Source organism: Mus musculus, chromosome 12, assembly GCF_000001635.26.
Source record: "Mus musculus strain C57BL/6J chromosome 12, GRCm38.p6 C57BL/6J".
In the NCBI taxonomy this organism is placed as follows: domain Eukaryota; kingdom Metazoa; phylum Chordata; class Mammalia; order Rodentia; family Muridae; genus Mus; species Mus musculus.
Genome location: NC_000078.6, coordinates 49446439 through 49452554, shown reverse-complemented (window position 1 = coordinate 49452554; position 6116 = coordinate 49446439).

Genomic DNA, 6116 nt, shown 5'->3' with positions numbered 1-6116 from the left:
AGTCAAGAGCTCCGGGGTACTGGTTAGTTCATAATGTTGTTCCACCTATAGGGTTGCAGATTCCTTTAGCTCCTTGGGTACTTTCTCTAGCTCCTCCATTGGGAGCCCTGTGATCCATCCAATAGCTGACTGTGAGCATCCACTTCTGTGTTTGCTAGGCCCCGGAATAGTCTCACAAGAGACAGCTACATCTGGGTCCTTTCGATAAAATCTTGCTAGTGTATGCAATGGTGTCAGCGTTTGGAAGCTGATTATGGGGTGGATCCCTGGATATGGCAGTCTATTGTACAATGGCAGGATGGTGTCACTTCTGGTTTCAAGTAGAATTGCTAAGTACACCAAAATCTACAATACAGAGCAGGGACCAAGCTTTTAACACATTGACTTCTATGAGAAATTTCAAAGATGCTACCTTATTTAATCATCAAGGAAGCTTAACTGTGATCACTCCTCCGTTCACGGGTGTCACCCTCCAGTTCTCATTGAGCTTAGCACTGTATTTCATAGGAATGACTAAACTAGATCATCCTCTGCTCTCAGTGACTCCTTGAATTTTAAATCAAATGTGTAAAATCAATCAGTAAAATTAAATGATTTATAGGTCATTACATTTTTTCTCCTAATTTCGTGTTGACAGAGAAAGATCTCATAAATTAACTTTTATTCAGAAAGACTATTACGACACCAAAAGGAAGCCAAAGAAAGAACGTGAAGCGACGGAACTAAATCAGGAAAAGCAGGACATGAGACAGTCATAACTAGAATGCAAACTCCCTTTTCAGAGTACTTACGCTCTTCGACCCAAATGAGTAAGAAGAAATTTTAGTTAAAGATCATATTTTATTTTCTGCTAAATTTATTACTCTTAAAATATTTCTTGCTTCAAAAGTTTTTGATATATTTTTGGAACACACACACAGAAAGAAAATGTGTTACTAGTGGAAAATTTTAAGATGATGCATCGGGAGAGGGGAGTCATACTTTACCCTTAATAGTTTATTCTTCAAGGTTTTATTTCTCAATGAAGATGCATACATCCCATGCTTATGATAAAAATAATCAAAGTAAACATATACTAAATATATGCAAAACATTTTTAAAGAGACATATCTTCTAAGTTATAAGGTGGGTAATTATGTAAATATAAGAGTGCCAGGAGAAATAGCCAAGTTAAAATATATTCTGCAGCTAGATTCCTAGGCTTTACTTAAAAACAAAAACAAAGATTAAAAACAAGCTCTGTTAACATGAACTTTTAATCTGTTGGAAAAATTACATTCACATCACTATACAGAAGTATCTGGTAGCTGGTGAAAAACACCAAGTGTTAAGTAATAAATTAATAACATTCCAGCCCTTTCATCAACATTAGCCATAGCATCTGCATAGGATCTAGTTCAAGAATAAGAACAGCTCAGTTTCTAGCCATAGCATCTTCTAAACCCTAGAGTCTAGGTGAATTACCCCTCAGCAGTACTTGAAGAGAGAGGGATCAATGGCAAAACCCATACTAAGGAAAATACATTCTGAGGTCGGTTGCTTTTTGTTTGAAGAACATATTTTGTCTTAAACTAACTGCTATTTTTAAAATATTATCGTGAATTAAAAAGTCTTATTTTAAAAAGAAATTTTATTTTGATGCCATTTATAGGAAATGTCCTGACACTTTGCCAGAATAATTTCACTGGCCTCCTCTGAGAAATCTACATTCTACCCAAAGCATCTGTAGGCTACAGAATATTATCAGACAACTAATACATCCCAATCAGACTGAATTTATTTATAGACAACGTTCTTTTTGCAATGTTAGATGCCTCATTAACTTGATTCAGCTTGTGCATAGCAAAAATATTCCCTCCCTCTTCAGATTTTTTGATAGAGTGAATTATAATTTCTTGTCTCACTCATTATAAACCTTTGGTTTGAAGGACATTTAAGAAATGTGTAGTGCCACTTACGTGGATCCTGGATTACCTTCCTGTATTAATTATATGCTTTATTTGTTTTACATTAGGTGGGAGGTGGAATGGAGTAGTGGCCATTGTTGCATTTTACTTTGCATGGAAAATAAGCTTAATTTTGCCATAACCTCCAAGGTTAGGGAAAATGAACAGTGATGCTGTATTCGTGTAGACATCAGAATTGTGAAGTTAGTGGTGTGTATGGGATCTTAAGCCTCTCTGGAGCCTTAATAATTCTGCTTACTTTTAAAATGTTTGCCATCGCAAGCCACACTGCAAAGATGCTGTGAAAAATTAGGCCACACAACTCCTATACATGAGCCACATCTCCAAATTTTTTAATCTCCTTTTAGATGTCACTCTATAACTTTTGGGTTGTGTGCTCTTTTGATTTGGTTTCCACATTGACAAGTGTGAGTGAAGAAAGGATTTTCTTCCCAAACCTTCCATTACAACCATTACAAAGCATCTCTGCTTAGAATGTGGTCATCAAGGACTATGTCATTAATTGGAAAGAATCTCCCCTTATAGATAAGAAGTCCTGAATTTACATTATTTGATAAAAATTCTAATTATGAGTAAACTGGGAATTCATATAGAAAACCACGACCGAAGTTCAGTACCTGTTATTCATTTCTCTTACCAAGGAGAAAAAGTTGATCCCTGGAGGTATTAAATTAATATGAAGCCTCCTAGCTCATAAAATGTTTGCATGTGTGCCTCTTGTTAAGTATGGCTAACTTCCATGTAGCTGGCTTGACTAGTGAACTCACTTCCACAATATATATGTGAAAACTTCCTTGGCGACGACTTTTTTTGGGGTGGGGGGTGTCCTGGAGAAACTTCAGGTTTACCAGATGATCAGGCTTTGAGGCTTTCAAGGCCATGTGGCCCAAGTAAACCACCATCCTCTCTCTATTCTAATCACAGCTAAAGTCAGCTGTGGGAGGCTGTCTCCTTTGAATGGTTTATAATCAGCTTGAGACATAAAACTGACTCATGCTGGAAGTGTGGGGGCTGCTCTTTCACTTTCTCAGTGCAGGAATGCCACTATCAAGCAGGAATAAATGCTCTGACCCCACCACCACTTTTCTTTCCCCGCCTGTTAGCTTCTCATGGTATGTGGGCTCATACTGTATATTTGCACAGCCTCACACTGTCTCTCCCACCATTTTGCATTAGGCACCCTGCTTTGTTGCAATGCTATAATGGTTCCTACATCCCCATGATGTTTTGTTTCAACTATATTTCTTTATGAAAAAAGACAAGTTACATATGAATAAAAATAAAGCACTCAAACTCAGTAAAATGAATCTATTCAATGTCATCTCTTAGGAGACTGCTTGTGAGCTCCCTTCACATCACTAAAGGGAACTGTAAACTTGTCCTGTAAAGTACTATTATTAGGGAGTCACATTGAAATTACAGACCTTCTTCTCGAACCTTCTAAATTTTATGCTATAGTGCTTTGTTTTTTTTAGGAGTGTTTTGGTCTCTTAAATAATGGGCACACACCTTTTAGAATTTTATATTTGAGTTGGTTGGTGTTCCTTTGGGTTTTGAAATAAAATCTTAAGACATCTGTCCTGCTTAAGTTGCTCTTGTCTTTCACTTCAAATAATCTTCCTGAAAAGTTTCATAAAGTTAAAAATTTTACATAATAATAAAAATTTGGAAGTTGCACCATCAAGCAGTTACATTGATGCTTGCCGATAGAACATTTTGATACCACAGAGCAGGATTGGTATCTTAGAGGGATAAATTAAAAAGTAAAAATTTTACTCATTATGGACACAGGCATAGATCAGCTTTTTGAAGTCTCCATGGCTCACTCTTAACAAAATATAGTTTCTCAGAGCATCAGCTCTGTATTAATTCAAACAGGTGTATGATAGCTTCCCACTAATAGACTGCCTGCTGGATCTCACTCTTGGAGAGCAAGAGAAGATTTCTGTAGTGACAATTCTGGAATTTTGGTTTCGTATACAACTCAGAGACCAAACGAAGCTCAAGAAGGAATCAAAATTTGGATACTTCAGTCCTACTTAGAAGAGGGAACAAAATTATCCGGGGAGAGGGAGGGAGAGAGGGACTTGGGAGGGAGAGAGGAAGGAGAGGGAAAGGGGGGGCAGGATTAGGTATGGGAGGAGATGGGGAGAAGTACAGAGGGTGAGGAAGTTGAAAAAAGGTGTGTAGCAGTGGAGAATGGAAAACTGGGGATAGACACTAGAAAGTCACAACATGTTAGGAAAGCAAAAGGATCCCAGGACCCAACATGGATGGCATTAACTAAACTACCCAACAAAGGGGAGATGGAACTTGTAGAGACCATATCCAATGGTTAGGCATAGCCCCAGTTTGAGGGATGGGGCCACCCACCTATCTCAAAAATATTAACACAGATTTTGTTCCTGTTTAAAGGAAATACAGGGACAAATAGTGGAGCAAAGACTAAAGGAAAGGCCATCCAGAGACTGCCCCACCTGGGGATCTACCCCATATGCAGACACCAAACCCAGACACTACTGCTGATGCAAAGGAGTACTTGCTGACAGGAGCCTGATATAACTGTTTCCTGAGAGGCTCTGTCAGAGCCTGATAAATACAGATGCAAATGCTTGCAACCAAACATTGGACTGAATACAGGGACCCCAATGGAGGAGTTAGGGAAAGGACTGAAGGGGCTGAAGGGATTTGCAACCCCATAAGAACAACAATATAAAACAACCAGACCCCCCCAGAGCTCCCAGTGACTAAACCACCAACCAAAGAATACACATGGAGAGACCCATGTCTCCAGCTGCATATGTAGCAGAGGATGGTCTTGTCTGGCATCAATGGGAGTGGAGGCCTTTGGTCCTGTGAAGACTTGATGCCCCAGTGTAGGATGATGCTAGGGCTATGAAGGGGGACTTCATGGGTGGGTGGGGGGAGCACCCTCACAGAAGCAGGGGAAGGAGTGGGATAGGGAGTTTACAGAGGGAAACCTAGAAGGGGGATAACATTTGAAATGTAAATAAATAAAATAACTAATAAAAAATTTAAAAGAAAAACAAACAAACAAAAAAAAAAACAGTAACATCATAAGATTATATTGTTGTTTTAATCCCAGGTGTGGGGACAAGGGACTGTTTCAAAGCAGCTGACAATGATTTTCTTTGTGATCTAGCAGAGGCATAGTTTTGCCATCTTCAGGTAGTTTCTATGATTGTGTGATATTTGGAATTCTGGGAATGTTTCAGAGGTAATGTAAATGCTAGAGCCCTCAGAGCCAGCCAGCATAGGTGATTGTTGGGGATTGGGCTGTGGATCAGAGAGGGGTTCCAATTTGTCAGTAGTCATACTCAAAGGAAAAACAAGGAGAAATTAAATTCAGATCTCGATCTCTCTCTCTCTCTCTCTCTCTCTCTCTCTCTCTCTCTCTCTCTCTCTTTCTCTCTCTCTTCCTCCCTCCCTGTATCCTTCTTTCTTTCCTATCTAGTAATATGGGGTGAAACTGGGAGGATAAGGGGCGGGGAATAAAGATGAACCCACAAAATAGTAAAAGACCAATTGCAGATGTCTCTCAGCTCCAAGATCTCCTTTTTGCTGGCATAGCTCCATGATTCTTGCCCAGCAGAGCATCATTGTCTGATCTGGAAAACTGCCCTCTGAGGTGTCTGGGTTTCTGAGCAGTCACTGGATCCTGATACTTCTGTTTCCCTTCGAGCACCACCGCTTACATTCATCCTATTTTTGAGACTCTGCTCACCCTGGCTGTGGAGATGATTATGGGCCTCCATCTGGAATCTCTGAGCCCATCATTTTAATCTCATATCAGGGATCTACATAGTGTATCTGAGATATGTGTTCCAGTGAGTCCCAGACTGCACTTTCCACTGCAGTACTAACATGGCTTCAGAAGTCAATATTTTGCACACCTCTCCTTGAAAATAATTGAATATCAATAAGAAGGGGGAAAAAACCCTCAGAACTTCAATTTGTGCAAAACCAAAAGTTCGAATATATAGCTTCCAAGTAGATTAAATATCAATAAATTTGACAATGCAAAACTAAAAGCAATGGAGAGTTTCAGCAAAGAGGGGAAGTCAGAGAATAGGAAACACTGAATCTAACAATGTTCCAGTGTGTGTAACAAATTCCAACTGGAATAGA